Source organism: Choloepus didactylus, chromosome 11 (assembly GCF_015220235.1).
Source record: "Choloepus didactylus isolate mChoDid1 chromosome 11, mChoDid1.pri, whole genome shotgun sequence".
Classification (NCBI taxonomy): Eukaryota; Metazoa; Chordata; class Mammalia; order Pilosa; family Megalonychidae; genus Choloepus; species Choloepus didactylus.
Window position 1 is genome coordinate 47952724 of NC_051317.1, and position 24062 is coordinate 47976785.

Genomic DNA, 24062 nt, shown 5'->3' on the forward strand with positions numbered 1-24062 from the left:
ATGTATGTGTGTGTGTATGTGGGGTGTGTGTGTGTGTGTGTGTAATATATATAAAGAAACGTACTCATTTTGGAGAGAAAACTAGAATTTCTTTGGCTACCATCTGGGTGTTCCATTCTGAGCCAGGTTAGCATCCTGTATGCAAGCAGTGCCTATACTGAATTAAACCCAGGTAGGTGGAAGACAGTATGCAGCTCTCAAAATTCCCTTACTTATTTCCTTAATAAAGGATATCCACAAAAGGAATAAGGAAATTTTCTCTAACATACAGTTCTGACTTAATTTTTTTTTTAGTATTCTCAGTGTTAAACCCCTTTGTTCCCCTTTTCCTTCTTGCCTCTGTTCTCTTCTCTCCCTCTGTTTCCAGTGACCTGTGACTGCTGAAAGCCACTGTTGGTCCCTCCTGGGCCTTCTTTCCCTTTAATTCTCCCATGCAGTGGCCTTGCTATTATTAATCATCACTTGGTGCTCAGAATGGGTCAGCCCCAATCTCTCAAGTCCTAGCCAATCAGATAAAAGTTAGTGAGAAACTCCTAGTTGTGTTTCTAACAAGGGCTTTCGAAGCCCCAATTTAAAAGGTTGAAATAATATTGGGAAATATAGATTTTTCAGAGAGACGTTTTTTGAGCAGCAGTAGCTTTCAGCAGCACTACTTCAGTTCTGTTTAGGCAACTCTTCTGCTTTGCTGTAATTTAAATAGCAAAAACACACTGTTTTTGCTATTTAAATTATATCAGGCAACCTCAATGGTAAGTTTGCTATATTTGTTTGATATTGTCTTGTCAGAATTACATAAATACCTCCTTCAGAACCTGTGGAAATTCTGTCTTCTATTCCTACATCACTTCAACCATTCTGCTATATCCAGAAAATAGTTGATACACATGTCTTTTGTTGGCAATGGCCTTTTTTGGATGAAAATCCTTTTCATTCTGGAATTTCCTATTGAAATGTAAAACCTAGGAAAGGTTTCTCTGAGTGTGGCATTAACAGGGACATCTTCCCTAACAACCCTCAATACTCTGAAATTTTTACCAACCCTGACAAGATTGAAACATCGGTAAACAAAGAAGACAGGAAAGCAAGGACCAGTTTCTGCATTTGGTATGAGTCGGGAGAGTGAATGCACCGAAATCTGTGTCTAAAGGCAGGTGTTGGACAGATGCATGAACCTAAATGCTAATAATGTAGAAAGCACAAAACAATGAGGGTATGGTGCAGAGCCTGGTAAGACTGATAATGTAAGTAAACAGGTTGCCAGATGGAAGAAGAATTTTATCTTATTTATTGGTTTGTTTATTAATTTATATTCCAACTTTTCAGAACCAACTGAAGTCAGTCGATGAAGAATTAATATTTGATCTATAGGGTTGTAAGGAGTACTATATCTTGACTATCAAATTCTGTTTAAAATGGGAAAAAACTTTCCCCATCAAATCTCTCCAAAGACAGAGGAAACTCTTTGAAAAGTAAAGCATTTTAACTTTACAGAGTATAACTAAGACAAAATCAGCAAACTTCCTGAGCAGGATACTACTAAAGTAGACACAGAAACAAAAACAGAAACAGCCAAGAGGCTCTATGTCTACAGGTATGTGATTACTTAGTCATGAGAATTGGATAACCCAAGCTTCCATGGACACTGAATTGAGAAAGAACTGGAAGGGAGTGGGGGTGCCAGAGTATTGGCATCTTCATAAATTGGTACTGAGGTCAAGAAGTCCACGAGTAACTTAATCCATGATCACACAACAGTTGTTGCTTCTTTAAAAGAGCCGGCAGAATATTTACATTATTTTGTCTAAAAGTTTTTGTGTTAACTGTTTTCACTCACTGCTGCCTAACTGAGGGCTGAGTTCATTTTCCCATGCCTGCAGACCAGAGTGTAATTGGGTCTGCTCTTTTCCTCTAAAATGTCTTTTTAAAAAATGGCTTATCATCCGATGTCTAATTATACTTCTGAGTAGATATGGATTTGTGAGATATTAAACCTGGTGATTCTTTTTTTTTGACATGAGATATTTCTTTGTTATCTTTATCTTATGTTCCTCCTTAGACACTAGTCACAACATTGATCTTGGCATTATGTTTCTCTCTGCTTTTCAGATGTTTGCCTTCGGGGCACTGATAAAAACATTATGTTTGGCGGATCTGCATTAAAAATCACTTCTTTTCCTGACAAGCTATTTAAAATGTCATTTATGCCTTGTGAAGGCTTTTAGAAAATTCCAGAGACCTGGACCCAGGTGACCAACTATATTTCTGCAAAGACTGCAATTTTCTTCTGAGGATTATGGTTCCAGGGAAGATTGCTTCGAAATATCTGTGTGAGAAATACTTTTCAGAATTAGTGCTGTTGTTAACTCTATATTGATTTTTAGAGCATTTTCCTTCACCCCATATAAAGGACAAGAAGTAAAATACAGTTTAATTATGGTAATATTAAATACAATAAGGCAACTATTCCTTAAGCATGAGTGATCAAACATATCTATTCAGGATGTGCTTTTGACTACTTATTCTCAAGTATAGACAATTTGTGTTGCTGCTCTACCAATTATTTTCCTTTGAAGATCAAAGCAGAAGAATAAGAATTACTGTAGTTTCACTATAACAAAAATATCATCTAGTTATGAAATAAGATGCTTTACTGGAGGTACTTTAAAGAGAATGGACTTTTAAGTTAAAATATGCATGTCCATTGATCACAAATGGATAAGAAATGTCACCCAGTTATTACACATAAAGGAGCTGAAGGAAAATAGGTGACATTTACCAAACGTGTGTGAACAATTTCTACTGTTCATTAGAGGGTAAGAAATCTACATAGTACATGAGGTATGATGTAATGAAATACATTAAACAAATTTCAGTGGTTACAGGCATGGAAAATTTTTTGAACTAACCTAATTGTTACTATATTTTTATATTTTTTGACATTTCATGGAGGTGACACAGAGAAGCAAAATTCACTTCATAATTGAGGGAATTTAAGGGCCCAAGTTGAAGGGTAGAAGCATTACATTATGAATAAATGACTGTTCTTTAATTCAGAGAAAACATAATCTGTTCTTTTTACAAAGAATTTGTGCTTATCACTGGGAATACAGTGGCGAACCAGACTGACATGGACCCTGCCATCAGAGAGCTTGGAGTTCAGTAATAGTACACAGTGTACTGAGCTCTGTGATCAATGTGTGTTATGGATGCTGATAGGAGGGGCATTTCAGCCAGGAACCAGAAACTGTTTGAATGAAATGACATCTTTAGTGAGATCTGAGAGTCAAGACATCCAGACAGGCAAAAAGTAAATTTAATAATATAACAGTTAGCAAGCTTGAATTCCTAGGGATAAGAAACCAAAAGAAGTTGACCATGGTTATGCCATAGACTACTGGATGTTAGCCAAGATTAGAGGGGATGTGGGGTCCAGACCTTACATGAAAATGGAGGCCAAATTAAGGTTTGAATTATACTGTGTAACAGAAGGGAAACTACAGGGGAAGCCTTTAATGTAGGAGTAATGTGATCAAGTTTGTATTTAACGAGGGTAATTTACCTGCACTATGGAGCATTATTTTGAGGCAAGGGGGAATAGAGTAAAGGAAACCATAAGATAGATGAAAGTGACATGAACTTTGGGAGGAAAGGATGAAAAACTTTGTGAGAGATGGCAGAACTGAAAGGATCAAACATTGACTGAATGTGTGGGTTGTGGAGAGTGTAAGGCCAAGATGATAGCTGGATTTCTAGCTTGACCCATTAAGCCCATAGTGCCATTTGCTGAAATAGTGAAGAGAAAAGAGGTAGAAAATGTTTGGGAGGCAAGACTGGAAGATGCATTGATTCTTCTCTCTCTCCCTCCCTCCCTCCCTCCCTTCCTTTCTTCCTTCCTTCCCTCATTCCCTCCTTCCATCTTTCCTTCTTTCAACAAATATTTCCTAGCTATATGATAGACACTGATCCAGGAGCTAAGGCTACAGCAGTGAAAGAAGCATCGTTCTTATTCTCATGGAACTTATGGTTCCATTGGAGAAACGGTCATCAGGTAGCATGTGGTAAACATCAGATGAACAGTACAGACATATATCAAAGACATTGCAGATTTGGTTGCAGACAACACAATAAAGTGAATATCACAATACAGTGAGTCACACAATTTCTTTCATATCCAAATGCATATAATAGTTATGTTTACACTGTACTGTAGTCTTAAATGTGCAATAGCATTGTATCTAAAAAAACAATGTGCATACCTTAATTAAAATTTGACACAGAGCCATGAAGTGAGCACATGCTGTTGGAAAACTGCTGTTGACAGACTTGATCAATTCAGGGTTGTCATAGACCTTCAATTTGTAAAATCATAGTATCTGTGAAGTGCAATAAAGTGAAGCTCAATAAAACAAAGTATGTCTATACAGAGAAGGAGAATGAGTGGGGTGAAATTTTAAGTAGAACAGTCAGACAAAGCTTTTGTCAAGAAGTGATATCTCCTATTTAATATCAGCTACAAAAAAAAAAAAAAATCCTTCACAAAAGTAGAGTTTCTTACAAAAAGAGGAACACCCAGTGTTCTACACCTGGAGTGAAAGAGTCAGACTGTTACCTTACTAAGTATGTCAGTGACATTATATTTGAAAAATTCACTCTGACTTTGTAGAAGCAAAAATGATGACTTAGGTTATCCTAAGGTTAGGTTAGAGTAAGGAGGTAGGAGAGTGTGCAGTCTTCTCCAGGTCAATACTAGCAAATATAACCATCTATGTGGCCTTTTTCCCCTAAATGCTGAAACTGAACTAAATTCCTTCATTTTATCTTGTAATAGAATGTACCTGAAAATCATATATGAATACATCATTGGTCAAATTCATGCTGATTCCATGTTTTGTTGGGTTCAAAGTCTTACATCTGACCTTTTGCATATACTCAGCACAGCATTTTAAAGTATGTTCCTCTCTCTCCTTTCAACCTCTGCCAACATCTTCCTCATCTGGTATGTCTTTTGTTTTTAATTTTCATGTGTCTTTTTCTAATAGCTGAGATCAGCACATAATTAGTATAAATATATGTCTTTTTCCCACTTGAAGTAATGAAAAAAAAATTGCAAGGTTCAGAATAGAGCAACAATAAATCCATCTCTTCTATTCTCAAAATTTCTTTAATGGGTTCCCATTGTTACTGACTAAAGTTCAAACTCCTTATAAAGGCATATATGAAGTTGACCCTCCTTATGCATTTGCCACCCAATCCTCATGTTATACCAAGCTAGGAAAGTCCCAAAGAGTGTCAGGAACTCTTGTAACATAATATCCATGTCTTTATACATAGTGTGAATTCTGTATGAAACTCATGACCTCTACTGTCCTATCTGTTTAAATACAAACTATCTTTCAATTTATAGATCAGCATATTTATTTTATTGGAAGTAATCTCTGGCCTCTTTGGGTTGAGTCAGGTGTTGTTCTCTGTGTATTAATACCATCCCACATATAGTTTCCATGACTGTACACCTAGCATATCGCAACTGCTGTTTCTGTTCTCTGACCCTTTCCCACCAACAGGCTGAACACATTCTGCATAAGAAGTAGGTCTTATGAACATTTGTACCTAGCTGTAGAACAGAGCCTGACATCAAATAAGTAGGCAATAATTACTGGATACATTAAGTGGCTGAAAGTAAGCCTTTTGGGAAATGTACTTCAGTCTAACAAAGTTCAGAGCAAAAGAAAACTATTGTTATTTAGATACTTGCATCATTCCTGACACACAGACCAGATAACTAATTGATTAGTTTGGAATATACACTCATTATTTATTCAAAAAAAATTGCTGAAAATCTATTCTATGCCAGGGACTATTCCAGACACTGGTTTACCATAATGAATAAAAAAACAAAAATCCCTACTTTCATGGAATTTACATTCTAATGTCTGGATGGAAAGGGGGAGAGACAAATAATAATCAAATAAATTAAAAAGTGGATAAGATGTTAAGTACTTTAGAAAAAATTAGTTGGTAAGAGTAGTAGAGAATTCTGGGGTAGGCTTGATTTTAAAATGATGGTAAAATAAATTATCTAAAATTTGAGGCTATATTAATGAAATGTGATATTTTCCTTTGTGCTTTATAGGTTTTAGCAATAACAAAACACATGGAATTGGAGATTGAAAAGAACGAATAGGTTAAGTAAAGGAGAGAGGTGAAGTCAATATCCTTGCAATTCCATTTTGTGAGAAGAAAAAGTTGAACTGACAAAAAACAAAGTCTTAGGAGTGCATTCCCAAGATGAAAAGAACTGAGATGTCAGCTAAGAAGTTAGCATTTTCTGACACTTTGGTATGGCAGTATCGTGGGTAGTGTGAAAGCCAAAAGTGTCTACATATTGGGAAGGAACAGAGAAGAGGCAATGAGCGCCTATCTCCCCTTATAACAAGAAATAATTAACTATGTTATTAATACTTACCTATTTTGCTTTCTAAAACATCCAGTGATTTTATAGGTACAGGAGGGAAGTAGAAATCTGTGATCAATGAAAAATAAAATGTTTCCTATTGTTGACCTGGCTCAGTATGCTCCATCACCCTTCTGTGATGAGAAGAACTTCTTGAGAAGTTTGATCAACTTCTGGCACAAGTGAGCTGGGCCCTAAGCTACATCCTGTGTAGGTCCTTGAGGAGGATTTACCCACCCATGGCAACCATGAAGCAAAGGGGAGTCAAGGTGACAGTAGCATTTCTGATGAAGCTTTGTCTCTTGGAAGCTTATTAGAAATGCAGAATCTCATATACCACTCCAGAACCACAGGCAATGTGTATACTTATAAAAGTTTGAGAAGGTTGCTCTACAACAGCCATCCTCAATGTTGGTTGCATATTAGAATTACCTGGGGATTTTTAAAAATTTATATTTATATTCTGATTTCAAATTACTTACATATGTCTCAAAATTCTAGATTCTTGGGTCCTCTTCTTAATATACTAAATCAGTAGTTCAGGTAAAAAGACACAGGAATCTTTTGCTTCAACTGATTCATATATATACTAAAATATGAGAATCAGCAGATTGAAGGATGGAAAAAAAATAATTCCATTGCAGAAAATATATTTTTACTATGGTTATTTCTTGGATCAATAGAAAAAGCATGGAATTTATTTCCTGGGCCTTGTATTAAAGTTTTATCATAATGGGGAACTTCATTAAAATTTAAATAAAGGGTTAAATCCCATAGTAAAATATGCACAAGTTGGTGAATAAGAGGAAGTTATAAGGCTGAATCTATCTGGAAATAGACACTTAGTTTTCTTCAAGATATTTAAAACATGTTCTATGAAATAGTAATTACGCTGATGATAAAAAAATCATGCAACATAAATTAGTTTCCTTTCTAAACAAGATATCAGCAAACTTTTTTCTATTATAACCCAAATAGCAAATATTTTCAGCTTTTCAGGCTCTAAAATCTCTCCTCATAACTATTCAACTCTGATTTTGTAGCATGCAAGGAGCCATAGACAATATGGTAATAAATGGATATGGCTGTGCTGTGACATAACTCTATTTACAAAACGGGCAGCGGGAAAGTTTGACGCATGGGCTGTAGTTTTCCTACTCCTGTAAAACCAGGTTAGGTTGTTGAATACCAGTTGTCAAAAGGGGACTGGTTTCTCAAGACTTGTTCCTTTCCTCTCAACACACTGAAGAGCATAATCAAAGAAAAATAATTCTTTAGCCCACTGTCAAAAATAGGGAGGTTTTTCTAAATTGCCTCCCAATCCTTACCTTCAAGAAACATCTGCTCATCTGTGTAAATCCAAAAGAAAAAAATATATCCCTATATCCAATTCTCAGATAGAGATACAGTTTCAGGCAATGGCTCCAGGAGATTCTGGTGAATTTCAAATATATGTTGTTCCTAAGGATAGAGAATTTCCTACTAGAATTTTCTTCACTTGGCAAATGAGAGGAGGGACAATTAAGATTTCTTCTTTAGAATAACAACTATCACTTCAGGAGTCACCTGAACACTTATGTATGTCATATTATCTCCTTTATTTCTCACAGCACTCCTATGGGAGAGATATCATCATTAGCTCTATTTTAAAGAGAATAAAAACAAAGTTTAGGAACTATAACCAACAAGCCCAAAGTTGCAGAGCTAGCAAGTGCCCTCGTGGGATTTGAATTCTGTTAGTGGGCTCAGAACCTGTGCTTATAACCACTATGACTTACTGTCCCTTCTGTTATCTACTGAGAATACATACGATATGGGGTCAAACATACTCCCAGTATGTAAGGAACATAAATGTGCTCAACTTCAACTGGTTCATAGGACTGAAACCACAGAGAAAAGTGAGGAAATTACTCTAGATTTCCATGGCAGGTATGGATTACTAAGTAGAATAACACAGCCTTATTGTCCATAAGCAAACACACTTCCTCATCATGATGAGTCAGTAAATGTCTCTTTCTCATTGACCTGAAGCAACTAACATCCTCCTTTCCTCCACCTGTCAATCACATGACTTCAGCTTATTCATGATTTCTGCAGTCTCCCATTTCTATGTGTTTCTCAACTTCTGCTCCTGCCTACAGACTACTGATAATTCACATTGTATCTCATAATTAATGTCCCTGAGTAAGATATTTGTTATCTAGCATAGAGCATCCTTTATTAGCAGGCTTCTCCTGTAAGGCCACCTGGTGACCACTGGCTACTTTAGAGATGGCCATCTTAGATCTGGGCCCACCCAACACTGGTCAAATCTGCTGTGGTCAGCAAGACTGAGACTCAGGCTTGTATTTTCTCATTGAGGAAACCTATGCATTGCAGACACTCAGAACGTGACAAACTCCCCTGCACTGCTTATATACTGCCTATATATGTGTATGTAGACTTTCTGTTATTCTTCTTTTTAAGTAAAGCTCTTATTACCATAAGAGCTTTATTCATAATAGACAGAAAATTGCAGTGGATGAAATGTCCATCAGTAGGTAAATGGATAAACAAGTTATGGTGTTTTCATACAGTGAATACTACTTACTAATAAAAACAAACTGCTGATATACACAAACATGTGGATTTGTCCCACAGATATTTTGTTGAGCATCATATCTTAGACAAAATAGTCACACCACTTTTATCATGAAAAGGAATCCACAGTAAACTATAGTGATAGAAATCTTATCGTGGTTGCCTTGGAATGGGAAGGAGATGTGAATAACTGTAAATGGGCATGAGGGAACTTTGCAGTGGTGAATCTAATATTCACAACTTTATGGTGGTGTGATGGTTACACTTTGCATACATTTGTTTAAAATCATCAAACTGTACACTTATAATCTATTAATTTTACTTTATATACATTTATACCTCAAAAAGTTTTACTTAAAACACATAATTAATTCTGAAAGATGTAGTAATAAATCTAGGAATGGAAAACAATTAAATATTTACTTACATTTATATCTATACTCATTTTTAGATTCATAGTTAACAGAATCCTGAGACAAATTTTTAGCATTAAGTGTTTAAAACATGAATAAAACTTGGACAAAAGAAAAACTTTAAAAGAAAGAAAAATTATTACAAATTTTGGAAATATAATTGCTAATATTAAGAATTCAATAGATTTAAGAGATAAAATGACGAATCTAAAATATGGGCTAATATGCAACTAAAAATAAGAGAGAAAATAGTGGCATAAAAAAAAAATCTATCTTAACTCCCATCCTTTCAAGAAGAAAAAAGCTGAACAAATTGAAAAAAATGACTTTTCTTGGTCCCTTTAGAGAACTTAGGTCTCAGGGCAAAGAACCAACACAAAATCTGGAGAAACAAGGGCATCCAGAAAAAGTACAACCACCAAGACCTGCTTTTTGGAGCAGAGAGCTACTAGAGTCAAAAGCTGAAGGGTACCTAGATGGTAATTTTGACAAATTGCAGGAAGCTGAGTAGGAACTAGCATGAGAGTGAGAAGATCCTGCGAGCTACAGTCTTAGGAAGACCCAAACTCTATCCAGGGCTTTCCCTCCAGGGACTCCATCGTGTTCTTTTTTTTTTTTTTTAATTAAGTTTTATTGAGATATATTAACATACCATACAGTCATCTATGGTGCACAATCAACTGTTCACAGTGCCATCAAATAGTTGTGCATTCATCACCACAATCAATTTTTGAACATTTTTCTTATGCCAAAAAGAATAAAAATAAGAATAAAAAACAAAAGTAAAAAAGAACAGCTAAATCATTCCACCTCCCTCATCCCACCATATTTTTCATTTAGTTTTTGTCCCCATTTTTCTACTCATCCATCCATACCCTGCATAAAGGGAGTGTGAAGCACAAGGTTTTCACAGTCACACTGTCACACCATGTAAGCTAAATGGTTATACAATCATCTTCAAGAATCAAGGCTACTGTGTTGTAGTTCGACAGTTTCAGATTTTTCCTTCTAGCTATTCCAATACACTGAAACCTAAAAAGGGATATCCCTATAGTGCACAAGAATGCCCTCCAGAGTGACCTTTCGACTCCATTTGAATTCTCTCAGCCACTGAAAATTTATTTTGTTTCATTATGCTTTCCCCTTTTGGTCAAGATGATTTTCTCAATCCCAAGATTCTGGGTCCTGGCTCATCCCCAGGAGTCATATCCTGCCTTGTCAGGGAGATTTACACCCCTGGGAGTCAGGTCCCACAAAGTGGGGAGGGCAGTGAGTTCACCTGCCAAGTTGGCTTAGCTAGAGAGAGAGGGCCACATCTGAGCAACAAAGAGGTTCTCTGGAGGAGACTCTTAGGCACAATTACAAGTAAGCTTAGCCTCTCCTTTGCAGCAATAAGCTGCACAAGGGTAAGCCCCAAGATCGAGGACCCGGCATACCAAATTGTCAGTCCTCGATGTTTGTGAGAATATCAGTGATAACCCATGTGGGGACGTACAACACTTCCACAATTTTCCCCAGCTCCTCAGGGGGACCCTGCAACTATATTTTTATTCTCCACCCAAATTACTCTGGGATTCATTGCTATTTACACTAACCTGTTGAAACCTACCAGATCTCGCTTCCTATTCAAAGTCCCATCCAATCATGGTGCTTGAACAAAACAATCATACAAGTTAAATTATTTAGTGTGCTGTAGAAGATATATATCCTGCACCAAGTAAACATCTCTTCCCTTGGTCTCATGCAGAAGCTGAATTCCAAAACACAGTCAAAATTGTCCTTCACCCTCTGGCCTGATTTTCCTTAGTCTTAACCAGATCTGCTTCATTCATATCTTTAATTGAAGCCTGGACTGTCTCTGCACTTTTTTAGTAGTTGCTGCATGCGCTAATGCTGACATTCATAGGCTGCCGAGCTCCAGCCCTGAATCTCAGGCATTACACAGATACCCAAAGTTCCAGAGACCGACCAGGTCATACACAAAGAGATGAGCATCTCAGAATTTGGAGAAAGCCATTACAATTGAGGAATAGATGTAACTGCTGTTAAGAGCTACAATTTCGGGACCATTACAATAAGTGATCCTCTGATAAGCTGTGCTCTAAGATTCAATTCTCAGGGTTTACACATTGCAGTTAGCCCATATTGGTAAGGCATTCTGTTATTCTTACATACATTTCAGAGAAGTGAAAAGTACCATGAAACCTAGAGAATGGTTTCTAATCAATGTTGAACAATATTTGCAATATCTGGTGAAATGTTATATTTTTACAGATTTGGGAACATGTTGGAGCACCACAAAAGATCAATTTTGTAGCATTCAACCCTTGTTACCACCTCAACTTGTCTTTGGGTGTAAGTTGCCATTCATATCAGAGTTTCTAGGTCATAAAATATTTCTCCCTTGTATCATAGGACTGGACCAAATTTTGGCTAAGCAAATCTTTGTTTACATATGAGAAGGTTTATATTAAGTTAGGTGAGCAGATAGACTTCTGTACATTTAAATGTTTTGTTTTGTTTTAGTTCACTTTCCAACATTCAATTCTAGCTGTTAATTTCTCTACCTTTTGTAATATTGTGGATGTCTTCTGCCACTAACTTGAATTCCCTTTAACTTCCTTTGATCATTCCTTTTATCTCATTCCAATATAAGTGGCATTGAATTTATATCTCTTCTTTTTACTTTATTTTAACCTGAGTGTTTGTCAACCTCCCTTGGAGAGATGTGTACACTACAGACACTAAATTTAAGGAGTGATTATCCAGAGGGTAGAGTGTTTTTTCTGTCAGTAGGAATCATAATCAGCTTAAAGCAAAGACATCAGCACTAACCTCTTTCAGAACCTAAAGGAACAAAGTTTTTATTTATTTGAAACACTCGCAGCTATGGAATTTACAAAATCATTTATGTTGAGGGTAATATAATTAAGCACTATGCTGTTAAAATGTTTTCTTTAATATTCATGGGCATCATGTCAAATATTGGAAAAGGTTACCATATAGGTATGAATTGATAAAGAGGAACAGTGCAAATTTAGTCTGATCTAAGTGCATGAAAAGTCCACCAACTGTGATGTGTCCTTAGCCCAGTTATATATCCTTTCTCAGCTTTCATTTTCTCATCTGGAAAATGGAGGTAAAGAACATCCATCTTATTATTTTGACTTGATGAGTATATTATAAAAAATGCAAATTTTATACCCTTTGTATCTGGCATTTAGGGTGCATGCAAGATATGTTAGACACTGCCTCTCCACATTACCCTTTATTGAAAATATCACAGATTTAAGAGCTGGTTGTAATCTTGAGGCAAGCTTTAGAAAGTTTAAACTAAAGTTTTTTTTGTTTGGTTGGTTGTTTGTTTAAATTGTCTACTCGAGGTGACGTTACCCATAAGATATTTCGTGATGTTACAGAAGGAATAAATTTGCAATCAAATGAAAGAAAAACAGAATTCAATATAGAACCTAGAGTTTAGGTGGCACCTGGGGATAATATAATAAGTGAAAAAAAATCACTCTAATAGGTGTTTACACAAAATAATTGAAAGCATGTATTTGCACAGTATTTGCACACCAATATTCGCAGTGGCATTATTCACAATTGCCAAAAGATGGAAGCCACCTAAGTGTGCACCAACCAAGGAATGGGTAAGCAAAATACAGTTTATACATACAGTGGAATATTATTCAGCATTATAAAGGGGTAAAACTCTGATTCATGTGGCAACACGGATGAACCTTGAAGGAATTATGTTGAATGAAATAAGCCAGACACAAAAGGGCACATATTATATACAACCTCACTGATAGGAAGTAATTAGAATAAGCAAACTCATGAGTTAGAATCTAGAATGTAGGTTACCAGGACCTGGGTTGGCGTTAGGGAATGGGGAGTTAATGCCTACAGTGTACAGAATTTCTATCTGGGTTGATCGGAAAATTTTAGAATGGATGGTGGTAATGGCAGTGCAGTAGCATGAGTGTAATTAACAACACTGAATTGTATCTGTGAATGTGGTTAACAGGGGGACATTTTAGTTCACATATATGTTTCCAGAATACAAATTAAAAGATAACACATTGGACTGTACAACAAAGTGAAACCTATTGTAAATGGACTAGAGTTAACAGTACAGTTATAAGAATGTTCTTCCATGAATTAAAACAAATGTACCACACTAATGCAAGGGTGTTAATAATTGGGTAGTATAGGGGGAAACATGCACCCTACTTTAAACTATGCACTATAGTTAATAGAAAAATTATAATATTTTTTCATCAGTTGTAACAAAGATTCCACACGAATGCAAAATGTTAATAAAGAGTGTGTGTAGGGGGGTATATGGGAAAGCTCTATTTTTTATACGATCTTTCTGTAAACCTACAACTTCTCTAATTAAAAAAAAATTAAAAAGAACACATATTGTATAACTTTACTTATAAGAAGCTCAAGAATAGACAAAGCTAAGATGATGATGGAAAGCCATTAATGATGCCTGATGTTGCAGCGAGGGATGGGTAGGTAAGAGATTGACTGGGAAGAGACACAAGTGGGCCATTTAGTTGGATGGGATTGTTCTATGCCTTAATTGTGGTTGTGATTCCATTGGTGTATACATTTGTCAAAACTCATCAAATGATACACTTTAAATTGATGATTCTATTGCATATAAATTATACCTCAATTAAGTTAAAAAAAAGTGACTAATTTTCGATTACATCCAAGACTTTCTTCATCACTTTATCAGCCTGTATGATGCAAATTAAGACAGCAATTTCACAACCAAACCCCCTTTAAAACTTTATGAATATTTAAATAAGAACTACAACTGTATGCATTTTTAACATCAATATTTCATTATACGCTAAATACATTCTTCCATATTCATAGACATCTCATAAGTATATCCAATAAAAGTACATTGGATGTGCTGTTATCATTAATTTTAAATGTGGCATAAGGGATAATCTATAATAGAAAGATGTTTTCAGGAACATACAAGTATGTTACTATGTGTTACAATGTTGTCCTGATTTTTGCCCTCTTTCTGTTCTCCTAGGCTGCATTATTATTTTTTTTTTTTTTAAAGAAACCAAAGACCCAGTAGCAGGAACTATAGTCAAAACACTCTTCTCTCAGATATCTTTGAATCACCTGAGAAACTGTCTCCTCAGAGAAGCAGATAAAGTCTCAGTGCAACAGAACTATATAAATGTTTTCAGGCTTTGGTTAAAAATTAACAGACAACCAGCGAGTATGTGTCAGTGCCTATGGGACTTGTGAAAATATTTTATTCCTGTGAGGGAAGCAATAATATCAACATCAGCCTGGAAAGCCCTCCAGAGAATTTCAAAAGGATAGTCAATTAATAGGAACAATGTTCTGACATCTTTATAAAATGTCCCATCTCGAGATACCCAAAGGAAGAAGGTGGAATCAATGTTTCATGAAATATGAGTGCTCATTCTACAAAGCACATTTAAAATACCATTATAAATCTTTACACAAAAGCAGCTGGATATTTACATTGTGCTTTAGTATTACCAATTAGTTCTTGATATTCGATTTTTGTATTATTTTATAACAAGAAGAAATTATATTTTTAAATAATATTTATTTCATAAAATGTAAATTCTGCATAATAATAATTGGCTGCTATTCATCTTGTTAGAGTGCTAATTAATAGATCCTATTTAATTATCCCAATAGAATTATTCTTATTTTTATTTTATTGTTATTGATTACTATAATGTGGGACAAGAACATCACACTATATTTACATGTGCAAAGTACAGTAGAAAAGGAAAAGTTCAGATGATTAAATCAAACTTTAAAATAAGTCACTCCATTTTCCTCCAGAAATTTTAAACAAAATCATGAGAAAAGTAGGTAGAAGTAATGATGCGGGCTAGTTTACCTAAATTACCCAGATAGTTCCCTTAAAATATATGTAAACTATAAGCTTAAATTTCAACTCACTATAGTTTGATAACAAAGAGCAGCTTCAAACACTAAATGCACGATTTCCACCAAAGGAACACAAAATCTTAATCTCTTATTGGAGAATTCTCCTTTCAAAAATAAGCACTTTGGAAAGCAGCTAATTATCTTTACTTTCTTTTTTATTAACCTGTCTCATAAAAGAAACCCATCTCTTCTATATGTAAACTATAAATCAGATCAGTGATGCATTCATTCTTCTAGATATATTTTTGTTAATAATTGCTTCAGAAACAGTATCATTTTGATTTTAATTCATAAATGGACAGTATTAAAGTATTCAGGGATTTAGTCTTAAGTCCTTAAACCCAGAGGGAGCTCAGGAACATTGCTAAAGTAGAAAGCTGCATAATATCTCAAGTCTCATTTGCAAATTTTCTTTCCATCCAATTTAACTTTGAAGCTTTTAGACTCAGATTTTACCATACAGCATCAACAAAATACTTCAATCAAAATCAAGTTACCTTAGCACTGCATAGTCCTCTACATAGATTATTAAAAATGTAAGATGAGAAATTAACCTTCTTTTCATGTTTCCCTTTTTACCTTGATGCAAGGCAAAATTACTATATTTCATAAGAAATTGCAAGTAAATATGATCCAACAACACTGGTTTTAATTCTAGGACTTCTGCTTATAAACTAAGCCTTTTCCTGACATAAACAGTCACTTGCTGCAGTGCAGAATGTCAGTTTAGTCAGTTAGAACTTTGAATGCAGAAATTCAGTGCGATGCAGTCACCCAGATAAAGCAGCACTTACCTTAATTGAAATATTCTCTGTGAACGAGGTGAGAAATCAGTCAAATCAACAGCGAATGGGGTGGGGAAATTGAAGTTCTCAATCAACACCCTCCAAGTAGCTGGATACTCTGCTTCTTCCTGTTTATGTTGAGCTCCTCACTGTCTAGGGGAGAAAAAGATAAGCTGAAATCCTTAGAGGTTCCCAGTGAGTAAATGAGAACTGAGCAATGTTTCTTAACGGGAGATTCTCCGTGAGCGTGCTCCGTTTGGAGGCTCCCCAGCTGCTGTGATAGGCTCCTGACAAGTCCCCGGAGCTGAGCGATAATAATTGACCTGATTAGCAGGGAATACTCCCTGTGTACAGGCAAAGCCCACGGAGGGTGGAGGGTCTCCTGGGAGTTGGAAAAGGCACCAAGGCCACTTGGGAATCTTGCCTTTCCTAGCCAAATGGATGAACAACAATGACGATAATTTGCAATGGGATTAGCCACAGAGTTAACCATCGAAGGACTTAAACAAATGTGCTTTCCCTTGCTATTTTTCAAGAAGCATTCTAGTTAGATGTCAGGTAGAGTGAAGCAATTAACAGACTGATAGCTGATTTGTAAAACAAGCCTTAAAGCTGAAAAGTGTTTAATGCAACGCGATAAAAGTGATAGCTGCACTTGTCTTTGACCCCAGCCTGGAACACACTTCAACCCTTGTCTGAAAGGAATTGAGAGGTTTATCACAGTCCTCCAGAGAACAACTTTCTGATTTACAGAAAGGAAGTATTCGTCCTAAAAAGCCTCTTTAGCTCTTTTTTCCACAGTTGCAAGCACTCAAACCTAGACATGGAGAAGAGAGTATTTCTTGTGTAGACTTTGAAATAATATTGGCATCCTGCCTGCAAAAATGTTTGAATTGCACTATTTACCTGAGATACATAGGAGAATACAATACACCTAACTGAAACATCTATTATCTTTTGAGATGCTGATTAGTTACAACAAAAATAAATGAGGGCATGAGAGGGTCCAAAATGTAGAACAACTTTTCACATGTATTCCAATGCGGTTAACAACCTGCTAATGTCCAGCTCTCGTTCTTTTCCTGCCACTGATGACCTGAGAAACTCTTCAAGATCCTTGACATCAAAAGTTACTAGTTCCCTAAAGAAATCTAATTCTTTTGGAAAGGTCAGGTAACTAAATGCCAAAGTCTCAAATGGTTAATGTTTGACAGTTCCACTTTTATAGGAGAAAATTATGCAAATAACATAAAAGGAACAGATGAAAAAAGTCATTTGCATGTCTTGAGGGTGAGAAAAATCTCATAGTCAGGGAGAAAACTGATGAGTGTCCTCTCACAATGTTACTGTGATATGTTCAGCACTTCTGTTTTTCCAAATAGGTCTCACTTGGGACATATGGCATTCCCTTTATGTGTGTGTGCATATGTGTCTGTGTGTTTGTGTGTGGGTGAGAGAGGGGGTGGGGCAGAGCTAGCATTGTTATGTTTTACATATATCTTAGGAAAACCCAAATTTCAATATTGGAAGGCACAAAATATGCAAGAGACAATGTGTTTGCCTTGTATATTCCTAAGTGAATTTCATAAGAACTATCTCATTAAAATATAAGCTCTTTGGTGTAATTGGGTTGCTGTACATAGGACAGGAACTTGAATGTAAAACAAATGCACCTTTGAGAAGCCTCAGGTCCAGTGAGAAGAGGTCTCTTGCTCCCTCAGCTGGTGGAGGGTGAGAGCTGAAGGTGGGGAAACCCAGTCAATACACTTCAAAAAGAGAGAACATCTTTTATGGCTGCTGGGCTGGAAACCCGTTACCCAACTACAGACAAGCCTTAGCGTGTTCTAGTAGAAAAGAGGCTTCTTAAATTGAGTTTGATGCACCTTGAACTTAAATAGTAAACGGGGAATATAACTGCTGATTTCTTGTGAAGGGATCCTGAATATTCTTGAACACAGCCTTTGCAAATGAAAATATGATGGATTCCATGGTTCTGGGATTTATTTGGCAATGCCATTAAAGCACTATGTTGTCATATTTTTTTCAAGCCCCATTCTAAGGATCTTAACATAAATAATGACTTTTTAAATCTCAATTTTTTATTATTTTTTAACCATTCCCATTAAAGGAAATCTGGGGATTGTTTTAGCACTTGGGAAACCTGGATTCTAATCCCTCTTCCCCATTTATTAAATGGGTGGCTTTGAAACATCAGTTCTTTAGGTCTCCCTGAGGGACCTCTCTGTAAAACTTGCATTTTTCATGAAATCCATCCAGCAGCAATTATCTTCACCAACTGTCTACCAAGTATACAACAAGCTAACTTTGTGTCATATTACTTAGTTTCTAACTGGAAAGTTCTGACCTCATAAAACCGCACTGAAGATACATCCAAATAGCCAGTCTTTCTGTCCTCATAGAATCCAAGAGTCTCTGAATCTAAATATTACCTACAGAGTATGAGTGACTCGTCAATATTTCTTAAACCTATGTAAAATAATAGCTTTATGTGGAAGTTCACACATGAGGAACCAACCAAAAGATGATTTTGTAGGGAGGTTGAAGAAAGAAGGTAGATGTGTGATAGGTACTATGTATTAAATGCTATTATGTGCCATTTGGTGGACACTTCAGCAGTAGGTATTACCCATAAAATTCTTAGTACAATCTTTTTTTTTTTTTTTAAATTAAACTAAGGCTTTGAGAAGTCAAGTAAATTTACCAATGTTACACAGCCAATACAGAATAGACCTGGAATAACACTCAGGTCACTTCAACCATGAAAAACATAATGCTGTGTTTAGCAATCCCCAAATGGTAAAATAATAACTACTTCCAACAGAAAGTCATATCATCTACTTTTCATTGTTTGCAAAACACATTTTTGCAAACTTAAATTGCAAAATAATCTATATTGTCATAGTTTAGCCAAAAAGTAGTAAATATATGCTAATGGTAAATAAAATTCACAAAAAAATAGACTTTAGCATTAAAATCTTACTCATTCTTGAACATCCAAAGGTGTGATTTCATTAGCATAAATTATTCAATTTGCAAAAAAATCTCTTGTAATTTATGCTGCTTCCCCTTGAAAAATAATAATAATAATACTTTCTTTAATACAGAAAATACAGATAGCCTTGACTGTATGGCTATCTCAAGTATATTTACTAAAAAAGTATTTGGCCAAAATTGCAATGATTTCTGATAATTCAGTTCTTCAAAAGAGGAGTAATGCAATAACAAAGCTTAAAAGTACTAGGGAGCTGAAAAATCAATTCTAGTTTGTTCAAGCTTTATCTAGAAATATCTTAATTCTCACTTGAATTCCACTATTTCATATGGTTCAATGCAATTCTCACATTCATAATCTCAAAGAGAAATATTATGACCACGCTTTTTCAAGACTTCTAGTAAATATTCTATCTAAAAAGAAATAATGGTAAATTAATTCAGCCTTTCAACTTTGCCAATAACTCTCCCACCAATTACCTCATTTGATTCTTACTGGAATCTTGTGAAATATGTTACAATAACTATTTTACTCATATTTTAGTGATGAGGAAATGAAGAATAGAAGGTCAAGTGATTTGTCCTTTGAAATTTGATACTTAGTCAAAAACCTAATGCCTTGCTTTCCAAAATGAGGTTTATTGCTTTCCGCTATGTCTAACTATGTTTATATGAATCAAGCCTTGGATTCAGAAAATAATCTAAATGGATATTATTAGGACCATCTTTTTTCATTTACTTAGGTTTTCTCTTACTAGTGAGAATTATGATCAAGATTTAATGCATGAAAAATTACTCTGAGTTGGTAGGAAGGTTGTACTTTATATGACTAGGAATTTCTCCCCTGTGGTAACCTGTAGACTTCCCTAACCTTGGCTATTATTATTTAAATCTCAGATGTATGAAGATAACTCTTTAGATGTTGGTCTTATGTTTCTTATATTAACTTTGTTGTGAATCTCTGTCATACTTCAGATTTCAAATATTTTCTCCCTACAACTCTTTGTGGTGATATAATTATCAGGAGAGAAGAAACCACAGAACATTAGTGTTAATTGTTTTATATTAAAAACAACAACAACAACAACAAAAATGAACTGCCTAACAAAGTAATAACAGATTCATCTTTCAGCAGAAGCATCAAGCTACATGCCTTTAAGGTGAACTTTTTATATTTCTGAAGCCCAGTTCACTCATAATACTGATGAGTTTGAGATGCTATAAACTTCAGGAAGAAAAGAAAGCTGCTACACTGGGTATTCAAAAGCTTGAGCTGTGGTCAAAATTCTGGCACTAACTAGCTTTATAACCTTGAGCCATTGAAAATGTTTTGAGTTCATAAATTCTTTGGAAAATTTGTGGACATTAGACTGTATTAGCTCTAAGGTTTCAATCTGCTCTAAAATTATATCGACTCTCTGACTAACAATTTGTGATATCCTCTCTACCTAATTCAAAAATAATCAGGATGCAAATCCCGAAGCAAGGCTGATCTCTCTGCCCTGTGCACCTTTCCTTAATGGCCCTGGTTGCTTTGTCTATTAGCATTTCAATAACCCATTAGATCTCTGAGGAGGGCCGTTTTTTTTTTTTGTTTTTTTTTTTAAATCCTTTTTGCTTTTTCTAAAACAATTACTCTAAGAAGCTCAATACAGAAAGCTTCAAAGAATTGAAATTTGGGCACGTCAAGTCAAGAGCAGAACTAAGAGAGCTCTGAGACAAAAGGCAATAATCCAGTGGCTGAGAAAATTCACTAAACAACACAACTTCCCAAGAAAAGGGGGGTGTCCGCTCACAGCCACCATCCTGGTGGACAGGAAACACTCCTGCCCATCGCCAGCCCCATAGCCCAGAGCTGCCCCAGACAACCCAGTGTGACGGAAGGGCTTCAAATAACAGGCACACACCACAAAACTGGGCGTGGACATTAGCCTTCCCTGCAACCTCAGCTGAATGTCCCAGAGCTGGGAAGGGGGAGCAGTGTGAATTAACAGAGCCCCATTCAGCCATCATTTCAGCAGACTGGGAGCCTCCCTACACAGCCCAGCAGCCCAGAACTGCCCTGGGGGGACGGCACTCACCTGTGACATAGCACAGTCATCCCTCAACAGAGGACCCGGGGTGCACAGCCTGGAAGAGGGGCCCACTTGCAAGTCTCAGGAGCCATACGCCAATACCAAAGACTTGTGGGTCAGTGGCAGAGACAAACTGTGGCAGGACTGAACTGAAGGATTAGACTATTGCAGTAGCTTTAAAACTCTAGGATCATCAGGGAGATTTGATTGTTAGGGCCACCCCCCCTCCCCGACTGCCCAGAAACACGCCCCACATACAGGGCAGGCAACACCAATTTCACACGCAAGCTTGGTACACCAATTGGGCCCCACAAGACTCACTCTCCCACTCACTAAAAAGGCTAAGCAGGGGAGATCTGGCTTGTGGAGAACAAGTGGCTCGTGGACGCCACCTGCTGGTTAGTTAGAGAAAGTGTACTCCACGAAGCTGTAGATCTGATAAATTAGAGATAAGGACTTCAACTGGTCTACAAACCCTAAAAGAACCCTATCAAGTTCAGCAAATGCCACGAGGCCAAAAACAACAGAAAATTATAAAGCATATGAAAAAACCAGACGATATGGATAACCCAAGCCCAAGCACCCAAATCAAAAGACCAGAAGAGACACACCTAGAGCAGCTACTCAAAGAACTAAAGATGAACAATGAGACCATAGTACGGGATATGAAGGAAATCAAGAAGACCCTAGAAGAGCATAAAGAAGACATTGCAAGACTAAATAAAAAAATGGATGATCTTATGGAAATTAAAGAAACTGTTGACCAAATTAAAAAGATTCTGGACACTCGTAGTACAAGACTAGAGGAAGTTGAACAACGAATCAGTGACCTGGAAGATGACAGAATGGAAAATGAAAGCATAAAAGAAAGAATGGGGAAAAAAATTGAAAAACTCGAAATGGACCTCAGGGATATGATAGATAATATGAAACGTCCGAATATAAGACTCATTGGTGTCCCAGAAGGGGAAGAAAAGGGTAAAGGTCTAGGAAGAGTATTCAAAGAAATTGTTGGGGAAAACTTCCCAAATCTTCTAAACAACATAAATACACAAATCATAAATGCTCAGCGAACTCCAAATAGAATAAATCCAAAAAAACCCACTCCGAGACATATACTGATCACACTGTCAAACATAGAAGAGAAGGAGCAAGTTCTGAAAGCAGCAAGAGAAAAGCAATTCACCACATACAAAGGAAACAGCATAAGACTAAGTAGTGACTACTCAGCAGCCACCATGGAGGCGAGAAGGCAGTGGCACGATATATTTAAAATTCTGAGTGAGAGGAATTTCCAGCCAAGAATACTTTATCCAGCAAAGCTCTCCTTCAAATTTGAGGGAGAGCTTAAATTTTTCACAGACAAAGAAATGCTGAGAGAATTTGCTAACAAGAGACCTGCCCTACTGGAGATACTAAAGGGAGCCCTACAGACAGAGAAACAAAGACAGGACAAAGAGACTTGGAGAAAGGTTCAGTACTAAAGAGATTCGGTATGGGTACAATAAAGGATATTAATAGAGAGAGGGAAAAATATGGCAAACATAATCCAAAGGATAAGATGGCCGATTCAAGAAATGCCTTCATGGTTTTAACGTTGAATGTAAATGGATTAAACTCCCCAATTAAAAGATATAGATTCGCAGAATGGATCAAAAAAAAATGAACCATCGATATGTTGCATACAAGAGACTCATCTTAGACACAGGGACACAAAGAAACTGAAAGTGAAAGGATGGAAAAAAATATTTCATGCAAGCTACAGCCAAAAGAAAGCAGGTGTAGCAATATTAATCTCAGATAAAATAGACTTCAAATGCAGGGATGTTTTGAGAGACAAAGAAGGCCACTACATACTAATAAAAGGGGCAATTCAGCAACAAGAAATAACAATCGTAAATGTCTATGCACCCAATCAAGGTGCCACAAAATACATGAGAGAAACATTGGCAAAACTAAAGGAAGCAATTGATGTTTCCACAATAATTGTGGGAGACTTCAACACATCACTCTCTCCTATAGATAGATCAACCAGACAGAAGACCAATAAGGAAATTGAAGACCTAAACAATCTGATAAATGAATTAGATTTAACAGACATCTACAGGACATTACATCCCAAATCACCAGGATACACATACTTTTCTAGTGCTCACGGAACTTTCTCCAGAATAGATCATATGCTGGGACATAAAACAAGCCTCAATAAATTTAAAAAGATTGAAATTATTCAAAGCAGATTCTCTGACCACAATGGAATACAATTAGAAGTCAATAACCATCAGAGACTTAGAAAATTCACAAATACCTGGGGGTTAAACAACACACTCCTAAACAATCAGTGGGTTAAAGAAGAAATAGCAAGAGAAATTGCTAAATATATAGAGACGAATGAAAATGAGAACACAACATACCAAAACCTATGGGATGCAGCAAAAGCAGTGCTAAGGGGGAAATTTATAGCACTAAACGCATATATTAAAAAGGAAGAAAGAGCCAAAATCAAAGAACTAATGGATCAACTGAAGAAGCTAGAAAATGAACAGCAAACCAATCCTAAACCAAGTACAAGAAAAGAAATAACAAGGATTAAAGCAGAAATAAATGACATAGAGAATAAAAAAACAATAGAAAGGATAAATATCACCAAAAGTTGGTTCTTTGAGAAGATCAACAAGATTGACAAGCCCCTAGCTAGACTGACAAAATCAAAAAGAGAGAAGACCCATATAAACAAAATAATGAATGAAAAAGGTGACATAACTGCAGA

The 24062-nt window shown here is 36.2% G+C and overlaps 1 protein-coding gene across 3 annotated transcripts in view; it reads right to left on the reverse strand.

The window, feature by feature from the left end:
- Window positions 1-24062, reverse strand: part of CDH12 (cadherin 12) — a 1151516-nt gene that overhangs the window by 495798 nt on the left and 631656 nt on the right. For 2 of the 3 annotated variants that reach the window (XM_037799128.1, XM_037799130.1), the window contains one exon: window positions 16215-16358. The gene's annotated coding sequence lies outside the window, so the exon portion shown is untranslated. Of the gene's footprint in view, window positions 1-16214; window positions 16434-24062 lie in introns of those variants that run through there. The other variant, XM_037799129.1, reaches the window with a different exon arrangement.